Source organism: Bos javanicus, chromosome 8 (assembly GCF_032452875.1).
Source record: "Bos javanicus breed banteng chromosome 8, ARS-OSU_banteng_1.0, whole genome shotgun sequence".
NCBI classification, from domain to species: Eukaryota; Metazoa; Chordata; class Mammalia; order Artiodactyla; family Bovidae; genus Bos; species Bos javanicus.
Genome location: NC_083875.1, coordinates 111,331,124 through 111,343,412, shown reverse-complemented (window position 1 = coordinate 111,343,412; position 12,289 = coordinate 111,331,124). Strand labels below are relative to the sequence as shown.

The 12,289-nt window shown below is 55.7% G+C and overlaps 1 protein-coding gene across 4 annotated transcripts in view; it reads right to left on the bottom strand.

The window, feature by feature from the left end:
* Nucleotides 1–12,289, bottom strand: part of GSN (gelsolin) — a 61,235-nt gene that overhangs the window by 31,288 nt on the left and 17,658 nt on the right. The window lies entirely within an intron of this gene.

Below are 12,289 nucleotides of genomic sequence, written 5' to 3'. Positions count from 1 at the left end.
AAAAGGGAAAGTGAAGTTGCTCAGTCGTGTCCGACTCTTAGAGACCCCATGGACTGCAGCCCACCAGGCTCCTCTGTCCATGGGATTCTCCAGGCAAGAGTACTGGAGTGGGGTGGGTCCTTGTGGTTGCAGCTCGATGCACCGGAGCTTTCTAGGGTTGCAGCAAGCAGGGGATATGCTCCAGTTGTGGGGCACGGGCTTCTCTCTGTGGTGCCTTCTCTTCCTGCGGAACACAGGCTGCGGGGCATAGGGCTTCAGCAGTTGTGGCCCACCGGCTTCCTTGCCCCAAGGCATATGATGTCTTCCCTGACCACCCCCTGCCTTGGCAGGTGGATTCTTAACCACTGGACCACCAGGGAAGTCTAAAAGTTATTTGTTAAAAGTTTGTTTTTAATCAAAACTTACAAGTCACTTCATTTATACAAAGTTTCACCTCAACCCCACTTACTTGTACCTCCAGGCAACCAACCCACATCTAGCTTCCTCCTTCAGCTGATGGTTTAGTGGTCTGCCTTCATGTCGTAGGTAACCAGCCTTTGTTGTTTGGGGTTTGGGGGTGGGGTGGGGGGTTGTTTGTTTTGTTTTTGCTCTTGTGTTTTCAGTTTTAGATCCCATCTATGGTTCTCTTTGGGGAAGACAAGGATTCGAGCCTCCTCCCCTTTGCCCAGGCTCCCTTCCCATCCTTTATTCTCCTGGAGACTTACAGTCATTGGGTTATAAGTGCTATTCAGACTCACCCAGGCCTGCTTCCCACCTTCAACAACCCCTCTTCCCACCCTCCCACTACTCTGCTGGACTCAATTTCTCTGTTTCCTAGTTCCCTTTGCATTCCACATCTCCTCCTTTCTCAGTAACAGGGAAATGCAATGACAGAGAAAAAAGGAGCTGGAGACCTGGGCTTGACGCCCAGCTCCACTGTAAGCTACTTTCTTCCTCTCTGCCTCAGTCTCCTCATCTAGTAAATGGGTATAAAGTGGTTGCTGAGAATCCAATCCGTCTGTGTGTGTGAAAATGGCCTGGTCTGCCAGTGAGTAAATGGGAGTTCCTGTCCTCCTTCCCCGCGAGCTCCAGTCATCCGTCCCAGCTCCTCCTGGAGCCCAGCTTCTGTCTAATCAGGCTGAAGTTTGCCCTCCATCACACACAACTTCCTCCCATTTAAGGGGGACTGTGGGTCAGATAAAGGGCTAAAGGAACACACACAGAGGAGATAAATCAGACTGCAGGGATTATAAGAAGGCTTCACGGACAAAGGCACTTATGACCTGGGCCTTGAAGGACAGGGAGGAGGGCGATTGAGAAGAGAGGCGTCCAGGGGAGGGGACAGCATGGGCAAAGGGCAAGCAAGCGCAGGCCCCCGCAGTGCCCGACAGGGGTCCCGCCTGAAACCCCGGACAGGAAGAGACGAGGCTCGAGAGGGCGGCAGAGGCCACGGGGGCCCGTGGGCCACGCTCAGGACTCGGAAAGGTTTTAAGATGTATATGGGTATGGGTGAAGAGTTTCTCAGAGAGCCTGTTTTTTGTTTTATTTATTTCCTTATTTTTGGCTACGCCGGGTATTCATTACTGCAAGTGGGCTTTCTCTAGTTGCAGCAAACAGGGGCTCCTCTTCATTGCAACGTGCAGGCTTCTCCTCGCAGGGGCTTCTCTCATTGCAGAGCATGGATGCTACAGCACAGGCTCAAGAGTCGTGGCGCCCAGGCTCAGCTGCCCTGCGGCCTGTGGCATCTTCCCAGACCAGGGATCCAACCTGTCTCCCCTGCAGTGGCAGGTGACTTCTAAACCACTGGCCCACCAGGGAAATCCCGGAAGAGTCTGCATTTTATCTTAGTGTCCGTGGGGACCCACAAGAGGTGCCTGACTTCTCAAGGCTGTATGTCTAGTCCTGGGCCTGCAGAGCCTGCACTGGATGTTTCTGGCCTGAACTCAGAGAGCCCCTTCCCTCTCCCTAGGCATTTGGAGGATGATATAACCCCACTGTTCTCATACGCGCCTGATGGAAGCATAACCCAGTTTCCCCTCTCTGGAGAGCAACTGACATCTATACAAATTCAAGACACGCAGTGTGACGACAGAGCCATTTCCTTCAGGAAGACTTACAGAGGGACACAGAAATATACGTGCGAGGAGGTCCACTGAAGCATTGCTGGAAGAAATGTGGAAAGGACCCAAAGGTCCTGGTTAAATAAATCATGGAGCCGCCAGACAATGGGCCACTCCGAGGCTGTGCAAAAAGAATGAGCCAGCGCAGGCCGTGCCCAGCACACAGTAGGCAGTCAATGAACATGGCCTGATCCCAAACTGCAAGACAGCAAATTGTACAGCGACTCTACGGTGGCTCCTCTCTTCTGTTTTATAAGGGTGTCTGTTTGTGCATATACTTTCTCCTTAAGAAAATCAAGAGAGTAAACACCAAACTGTCAAGTCAGTTTGTTTGAAAGAGATGAAGAATTCGGGGTTAGGCACCCACATCACGGCAGCTGGCATGAGCGAACACTTTAGGGCGATGAAAACATTCCAACACTGGATTATAGTGATGATTACCCAACCGAAAAAGGTGCTAAAAATCATAACACTGTCTGCTTACAATGGGTGAATTGTTAATGGTATCTGTATTACACCTCAGTATACTTGTGTGAAAAAATTTTTCAATGTGCTATAGGCTTTGAAACTATTTACAAGTGTTTCTCCGATGTAGTTTTTTTTCAATTACAGACTGATCTAGGAATAATACCTTAAAAACAGATACAGTAATATCTGCTCATTAGACAATTTGGAAAATTCAAACCAGCAGGAAGAGGAAATTTCCTTGTCATCCCCAGCCACCCCCAACCCCCACCCCAAGTGAACCTAAGCCGGCAACCAGCCCAGCCAAGCAGTCCCTTCTGCTCAGCTGGTGATTAACAGAGGGCTGGTGTGGCTCGGCCTTGGTCCCAGGGGTCACAGCCCACCAGCCAGGGTCACTGACCCCAGGTTAATGATCACAAAGGCCCCTGCAGCTGTGCCTGTCACACAGCTCTGAAGCCTGGGTCCCTGGCACTGGAGACCCGCGGAACAGGCCCTGGCCCCTGCCCTCGGGGCATCCACAGCCTGGAAACTCTCACTGCAGGGCAGTGATGTGCAGAGACTGTGATGGGACCACAGCCCCTGGGCTCCCTGCCTGGAAGGGAATGTACGGGTTCACAAGAGCGGGGAGAGCTTAAGTGCAAAAGAAAAATCTCTGAGTAGGAGGGAGGAGCTCCCCACCCCGTGCCAGGCTTGCCTCTGCTGCTGGCTTCCCGGGTGACTTTGGGCATATCACCGTCCTCACCTGCCCTTCAGGTCTCCATACGGAAAAGAACGGCCAGGCCCTGCAGCTCCGACCCCGAGAACTCTCGTTCTCGGCCCCAGCATCCCCCAGATCCTGGCTCTGCGACCACATCGGGAACCTACAGGTCTCTGGGCCTCAAAGTTCCCACCTGTAAAATGGGGACACTTGTCCAGGGCGCCTCCACAGGTCCTTCTGAAGCAGACAGTGCAGAGCCCCCGCCCTACACAAGGCGGGCCCAGCATCACTAGTAGCTGCGTGCCTCCGCACCTCTGGGTCTGCATGTCTCTAGGAGAAGACAGGAAGGAGAGGAGGTGGGCTCCGAGCCTGAGTCTCTTCACAGCGACCAGGAAGCGGAGATTCAGGGAGTTCCAGGCACTTGGCTCAGGGGCCTTCAGCTGGAAAGAGGCGCTCCTGGGATTCAAGCTCAAGTCTGGCTGGCTCCAGCGCCCAGACTCCATCTGGGGTTCAGGCAGGGCCCCCAGCACCATCCCGCCTGGGCAGCAAGGGAACAGCAGTACCTATTACAGGTGAAGGGATGCAGCTGCTGACCCAGGCAAGCCCAAGCCAAGCCTAGCAGCCCGGACTCTCTGGGGTGGCGTCTGCCGCACCTCCCCGGCTGCAGAGGGCAGCCCAGGAAAGCCCTCCAGCCCTGCACCTGAGAGCACCCAGGACAGAGGCACGACCAGGAAGGTCCCCGGGCTGCAGCCTCTGGGCGGAGGGCGAACCGTGGCGTCTACACTCTGTGCCACTCCCAGGGTGTACAGGGCACGCAGGACGGCATGGCCCCCTGTGCCGGGAGCAGCCTGCTCTGCCACCAGTCACTACGTGAGCACGCCTTAGCCCCTGCCCTCTCTGAACCGCAAGAGACCCCTCGCCCTCTGATCTCAGGTGTTTCTGGCTCCTGCCTAGCGCTCCGCATAGTAGGCAGTTTCCAGCATCCAACCACATCCCTCCCCTGCAGTTCGACACAGGACGGCCACCGCCCGCCACCAGCTTTGGCCCTGCTCCCTTGGAGACCTCAGGCTAGCCTCCATGTCTCCGTGGGCCTCCCAAGGCCGCTACCCGCGCCGGGAGGAGGCAGCCTCACCCTCCGCTCCCGGCCACAGTGTACAAAAGGTCTTGGCCACTCCTGGAAGACACCACCCTGCTCTCTTCTCTTCACACCAAACACTGTTGTTCTTGATTCTCAGGCAGCCGGCCACTCACGAGCAGCTGTCTTTTTCGGAGCTTGTTTGCTTTCTGGCTCACGGCTGGGTTCTGGGTCCTCCTGGGAATACCCGCCCTGCTGGCCAGGGTTTTGTTAAATAGGACAACAGTCAGTAAACAGAGAAGCCAGTTATGAAACCCGGTAAAACTGGACAGGGCCTCAGCATAGGGAGCCCTGGGGACCCGAAAGAACATGTGTTTCAGAATCTGGGAGACTCAGCGCCTGTGGTCAGGGCCTCAGTTTCCAAATCTGTAAAATGGGAAGCTCGCAGGGCAGTGAGGAGGGCCAAGGCCTGACACACAGCACAGACTGAGCTCCGAGTCAGTGCCCCGTGTGTGAGCTGGCTTCTTTGCACAGAGGCCTCTCAGCGTGTACACACCACGTGTGAGCAGTTAGTGGTCCCGGAGAAAGGTTACAGATTTCACAGTGAGATTCTGGAGCTTGGGTCTGGGCTGTGTGACCCAGAGCAAGTTGCTTTCCCTCTCTGAGTGCTGGGTCACTCACTTGTAGAAAGGGACAGACTGCCCAGTTGTAGGGTGGTTGGGAGCTCTGGAGCAAGTAGCACAGAGTAGGGCTTATTTGTGGCAATGTTAAATAGTCCATTCTCTCTTTGCAGACTATGACCCCAAGAGCAAGAGTGTAACTTCTCAAGAGTCACTTAGTGAGCACCACGCGGGGCAGAGGTCTCCGTTCCCAGGCCAGAGCCGAGGCCTGAGCCCACGACATGACAAGGCCCCCGGGAAGGGCCAGCTGGACCTCTGCCCTGGCTCCGTCCATTCCGGGTGAAGACAGCTGTTGGGGAGATGGCCAGTGAGGCTTGGCTGAAGCCACCTCCAAGAGGCCGCCTCTCCCAGGGCTCCAAGCCACTGGCTTTTTCCCAGCTTCCGGAGGCTACCCCACCTAATGCTGAGAGCCAGGACAGGACGTTCAGAAAGGACTAGCCCCGCCACTTCCTGACCCCATGCCCTGGGAGCAGCCAGATCTGGCCACGGGTGTGAGCCAGAGCCCTGCCTGCCAGGATCCCCTTTAAAGTCCGTCTCCCCTTCTCGGGGGAGGCAGCAGCCCTGGGAGGCTGCAAACAGCTGCGAACAACTGTCCCCTAGCTGCCCCAGGACCCCACGGCCCACCGACAGGGGAGTCCAGGCACAAGCACACATCGGCGGCAGGACGAGGAGGCCCAACTCCAGGCACCGTGAAGCAGGACCAGGGCAGGATGGGGGACGCAGCCTCACCTGCCAACTCCCAGGGCGGCAGGGCCTATGGGGCCCCAACCAGAGCCAGGAGCAGCAAGAGCCGCAGGAGGCAGCGCCCTGCTGCAGAGGGGAAGGGCTTCCCGGCAGGAAGAAAAACAGTCTGTGTGACTGTGGAAAGAGCTCCCCGCCAGGAAAATCTGGGTATAAATCCCTGATCTACCACTTCCAGCTGTGTGGCTTCTGCTCTCTGTGCCTCAATTTCCTCATCTGTAAAATGGGATTAGACTAGCTTCTTGCTGGGGTTGCTGCAAGAGTTTTATAAAGTAAAAGGTTTGGGGCTCAGCACAGCACGCACGTACAGAGAAAGCTGTGGTGGTTGTTTGCTGGGGGCTTAGGAAGCCCCTGTTAATCTCTCTCTGACCCTCAAGTTCCTTATGTATAAAATCAGGGTTAAAATGTCTTTTTAAAAGGTGAGCGGAAGGATCTCCCTGGTGGTCCAGTGGGTAAGACGCTGTGCTCCCAGTGCAGGGGGCCAGGTTCAGTCTCTGATTGAGGAACTAGATCCTACAGGCTGCAACTAAGACCTAGCATAGCAAATAAGTAAACAAAATGAATTTTATTGAGGGTTGAACGAGACCATAAATGTGGAAGATTCCAGGATCATGCCTGACATAAGACAGAGGTTCAAAAATGCCAGTATCCTCCCCCTTCTCCAAAGAGATAAGGAGCGGCCCAGTGGTGGCCCAGCCAAGGAGACACAAGTGATAAGCAAACCAGCCCATCCCTAAAGACCCTTCGAGCCCTGGAACGTTAATAAGATTCTGAAAGGAACAGCAAGAGGCAAAATATGTTTGTGCCTCTGGTCAAGCAAGGTTCCCTACCCACCCGCCCCTCCGCCCCCATGCCGCCTCCCCACCCCACCCCCTCGTCTGTCTGGGGATCATGTTCATCCTTCAGCAGCTCCCTAGGCCGATAATCACCACGATGGGAACCACAGTGTCAGGACCTCAGAGGACGGTGACAAGTCCCTCCTGCCGCAAGCTCCAAATGGAGCCTTTCTCTGTCCCAAAGCCCCTCACAGCCAGCAACGGCGGGAGCCCACCCTCGAGGCACCAGTTTGCACTCTGCAGGCAGAACTTCTGAGAATCATAAAGGGGACAGAGGAGACAGTACAGAACCCAGAACAGCGAGGGGAGCCTCGGCCCGTTCAGGGTACCAAGAATGACCAGCAGGGTGAGGGCTGTGCAAACTCCCATCCAGGAGGAAAACAAGATAATGTCCAGGTTGAGCATGGGCGGAGCTAGAATCCCTACCTCGGGGGGCACTTGGGCAAATGGCCCTTTTGAGCGTTTCAATTTCCTCCTCTATAAAATGGGTTGGTAAGTCCTACCCTGGGGGTCGTCTGGGAAAACTGAAGGAGCTCCTGGTACACAGCAGGTGCTCAACAACCACAACAACCCCTGCAAACATGCCCACTGGCCTCCCATACCCAGCCTTGACTTTCATCACTGCATCCTTGCCTCCAACGCAGTGGAGGGCTGGAGGGTCCCCGCCAAGGCTCGGAGACCTGGAGGCGCAGCTTGTGCCAAGGACAGGGACACGTCTCAGGAGAGGGTCTCCAGCCAGCACTTAAAGAGCCCACTTTGCCTCCCACCCCTTCCACAAATCTCTTCATGATGCTCCCCCCCTCCTCTGGTCTGCTCCCACCCCAAGGAACAAGGGCTCAATCCCAGCCCTGTCTCTTACCACTTAGGTGACCCTGGGCAAAGTGATTCAACCTTTCTGAGCCTGGGTCCTTGGGTACAGAATAGCCAGATTATCCCCCAGGCCTACCAGAACTTGACACCAGTATAGCGTGGTTAGAAATCCTTTGCAATTTATCTCAGACGCTGAACTACAATAGAGCTACCGGAGATTCAAAGATATATTTTATCCTTGCTAATCCCTTTCATTTTAATAAAGCTTTTTAAAAACGTCCTTTCCCCCTCTCAAACATAAACAGAGCTATAAGACTGGAATGCTTGTGTTCCTTTCCCAGCTCAGAAAATAAGCATCGCCAGCTGGAAGAATTAATGAAATCCAGTCCACAGAGCACAGGGCTTGGCACGTGATAGAACTCCGGAATGGGCGAGGCCTCTGCCGGAATGGGCGTGGCCTCTGCCGGAATGGGTGTGGCCTCCTCTCCCCAGGGGTGCTTCGGGCCTCACCTCCATCTGGGTATCTGCCTAATCACCCGCCTCATCTTCTAGGTACCCCTCCTGAGAGCTTCCAGAACCCTCTGGGACACTCCAGAGTCAGGGCTGAGGCCAGAGCAGGGATGCTTAAGCCCCTCCGCGCTCCCCATTCACACTCATTTCCCCATCGGCCTCTCAGACGCTGTCCTGGTTCAGGGTCCCCATCTCCCCTGTGGAACCACTGCACCAGCTTCCTCGGTGCCTCCAACTCTCCATTATCCACAGAGATCACACCATTCCCGACTCAAGACCTTTCCGTAGCCCAGTGCAAACTGAAAGAAGTCAGGACTCCTAAGCTTGGCTCCTAAGGCCCTCTGGGACCCGGTGTCCACATGTTCTTGTCCACATGTACATGTCCACATGTACAGCCGCATCCCCTAGTCCCCGCACGCTATCCTCGACACCCTCTGCGACACCTCCTGCCTCTTCATCCTCAGCTTCCTGCAGCCAGGGGAGCAGGGGTCTAGCCTCAGCTCTGCTTTTTTTTTTTTTTTTCAGCTCTGCTTCTGACTGTGAGACCTCGGGCCGGCTCTTTGGCTTTCTGAGCCTCAGTCTTCTCATCGGGCTCTTGGGGAGCTTGTGCAGATGAGACGCGATAAGGGAGTGAGCGCCAGATGCCGGGAGGGTTCCAGAAATGCAAGCCTGTGAGCTGCAGCCTCCTCCCTGCACTCTGACAACAGCTGGCAGGGCGGGATCGGCTCCTGCACCTCCGTAGGGGCGGGGCTCCCTCTCCCCTAAGCCCTGAACCAGAGGCTCACAGCCTGCAGCCGCAGCCAGGGAGGGGGACAGGAGTGGGGGCGGCTTAGAGGAAAATTACTCTCCTCTGGCCCAGCCACCAGGGGCTCCCAGCTGCCTCTGACAGCGGGGAACTGGGGGGCTGGCAGGCTCTGCCAGAGCCAAGGACTTGGCCCCAAGCCTTGACCGCGGTCTGAGCTGGTGGGATGGTGGGCCGGCGGGGGGGTGGGGGGGGTGGGGGGGGTGGGAGAGGGAGGCGGGCGGGGGAGGGTAGTTGCCCTGGGCCCCCGCTCCTCTGGGACACTCCCACTCTTTGGCAGAAGAGGAGGGAAAAATAAAAACAGACAGGCCTTTGTGAGAGGAAAATAACGGCTCCAGCCACTGCATGCTGGGGCCCCGGGGGCGGTGCTCTGAGAAAGGGACCCTACTGCCAAGCATCAAACCCCACACCCACCCTGGGGATCTTGTCCTGGCATCACATGCCTAGCCTTGTGCTCCTCACACGTGTCCTGCCTGTGCACCCGGGGGGCACGGTCCTCCTGCCGTGTCCCACGTCACTCACACGTTGGATCACGCCCCCCGCATCATGCCACGTCTGCCGTATGAGGGACTCTGCACAGCTGGTCCCCGACTTGCAACGGTCCAACTTCACGATTTCCTGACTTTAGGATGGTTCGAAAGCAATACAAGTTCAGTAGAAATCGTACTTGGAGTTTTGATCTTTCCTGGGCCAGCGATATTTCCCAGTCGGCTACACGATCCCAAGGGCAACAACCGGTAGGCTTACAACCATTCTGCACCCAGACAACCATTCTATTGTTCATTGACAGTACAGCATTCAATAAATTTTGTGGGACGACATTTAAAAAGAGTCTTCCTGTTAGATTTTGCCCAACTGTAGACTAGTGTAAGTGTTCTCAACACATATAAGGTAGGCTAGGCTATGAGGTATGAAGGTAAGATAGGAAAAGTGTATGACTGGAAAAGTGTATCAATGAAATGCATTGATAAACTTGAGATTTTTTCAGCTTATTGGGATGCAACCCCATAGTGAGTCAAGAAAGACCTGTACTATCTATCTACGACATTTTCACCGTCACATCCACTGTCCTGAGCCCCGGCCCCTGGAGAGCTGTGCCCTTAACCCTGTCCTGGCTCCATGCACTGTGTCCCTTGCTGTGTGACCCCCACGTGTGAAGGTCCAGGACAGGCTCCCAGCCCTACCCCGTTACCTCCACGACCATGACAAGCCACGCCCCTTCTCGGTGCCTCAGTTTCCCTGGCTATGAAACAGAAATGGTATTAACACTCACCCACTACATGCTGTGGGGACTGAAGGAGACACAGCAATTCTGGGGCTGAGCCCAGTGTCTGAGACACAGTGAGTCTACCGGGTGTCTGCTGACTTGTAATGAGTCTTCCGGGCGTCTGCTGATTTGTGACGAGTCTTCCAGGTGTCAGTATCACATCGTGTGTGCTACCTGCCAGGCTCTCACGACCCCAGCACCTACCACTCATCAGACACTCTGATCACACTGCTGCTGCTACTGCTGCTGCTAAGTTGTTTCAGTCGTGTCCGACTCAGTGCGACCCCATAGACGGTGGCCCACCAGGCTCCCCCGGTCCCTGGGATTCTCCAGGCAAGAACACTGGAGTGGGTTGCCATTTCCTTCTCCAATGCATGAAGGTGAAAAGTGAAAGTGAAGTCGCTCAGTCGTGTCCGACTCTTAGCGACCCCATGGACTGCAGCCTACCAGGCTCCTCCATCCATGGGATTTTCCAGGTAAGAGTACTCAAACAACAGCTACAAGGAGGCTATACCTCCCCCTCTAACAGGGGGAAAAATCAAAGGCTCAGAGAGGGGCGATAAGCTGCAGGAGGTCACACAGCCAGAAAAGGGTGAAGCTGGGAGTGGCACGCAGGTCCGTGCATCCTGAGAGACAGAAAGGAGACCACTGAGGGATTAGGGGGTGGGTGTGCAGTGTGCCAGCCGGCAGGCACAGGCTCCTTTTAGGGGAGATGAGGGGTAATGAAAATGTGCTTGAACTGGATGTCTTGTGATGACTTTGGCATAAGTCTGAAAGTTTACTAAAAATCACTGAATTAATTCAAACTGGTAGATTACATGTATGTAAGTTATCTGTCTACTTACTCCAGCAACTGATGTAAATTGTACTTCAGAAAGCCGGTTTGTTTGCTTAAAACCCATGTGCTTTCCAGGCACCATTCTGCCAAGACATTCAGCAAGAAAAGTGCTCTCTCTGTGAGCGGAGACGGCCAAGCAGTGGCTGAGCAGCCCCTCTGAGGCCCAGGGGCAAGCAGCCTTGGGCTCCCTGGTTCCCAGACACCTCCGCAGAGCAGGTGTGCAGCCGAATCACCCAGGGAGCTCCTGAGAACTTGGATTCCCAGGCCCCACGCCCAGCCTCGGAGGCTATGGCTACGGGTGGGGCTCAGGAACCTGGGATCTGAGTCTCGGCCCACACTGGGAACCACTCATCAACGCCCAGCACCTCTCACTCTGGGGGAAACTGAGGCCAGGCAGCGCCGGGGAGCTGCCAGCTCTGCCCATTGAGCTGGGGAGGGCCTGGGCGGGAATGGAGGTCCCTTCCTGGTTCCTTCTCTCCTTCCCTCCTCCGCCCACTCCATTCCTCCCCGGCCCCCAGCCTCCTGGTGACTCAGGCCTCTGAGTCATCCAGTGGCACCACAGAGGAAACTTCTTAGCCAAAACAATCCCCAAACAAAGCCTCCCAGATCTGGGGAACAGAATAGGCCCAGGAGGCTAAGCAAGGGAGGGGAGGAGAACACAGGGTGGAGCTGGACGCCTGGACCCCAAGCCCACTGAGCCCTAGAGAGGGCACTTCCCTGGCCCCCTGAATAAACAGCACTCACTGCAGCACACAGAAGACTCAAAATGGGCCAGACAGCATGGCCAGTCCTTCTCAGCTCTGTCTTGTTGACAATGCTTCCCAAGGCTAGCACATGCCCATTTTACAGACGGGGAAACAGAGGCTCAGAAAGGGTCAGCCCAAGGTGACACAGTTAAGAAGTGCAAAGCAGAGTCTGGAACCCAGGACCATCTGATTTCAAAGTCTGGCTCTCACTCCTACGCACCTTTTAAAAATACCTCCTGGGTAGCACGGCATGTAGACAGTGCCTCATCTACACGAGACAGGTGAATGGCCCAGGAGGGGCCCGACCACACCGGGCTTTCTCCCTCTTCTCCCTGTGTCAGGCTCTGCCTCAGGACTTCCTGGCCCCGTGGGGTATACACATGAGCTTGGGGGTTCCTCAGCAGCAGGAACACAAGGCAGGAAGCGCCCAGGGCCTAAAGAACCAGCCGGGAGGAGCACGGGAGCAGCGGGGCCACGGCGGGTGAACAGAGTGGGTGTTTGTCTCTGGGGAGCAGGGAGCCTGCAGACAGGGGGCAGGAACAGCAGAAGCAAAGGCTCAGAGGTGTGGCCCCCACAGCACAATGCAAACGCTGGCTAGGCGGGCCTGGGGTGCGCGGCCTGGCTGCGAGAGGTCCTGGCCTGCTCTGAGGCAGGGGAGGATCTTTTCAGCCCAGAGAGAACAGGCTTGGAGCCGGTTTCATCTCTGCACGGGGCCTGGCCAGC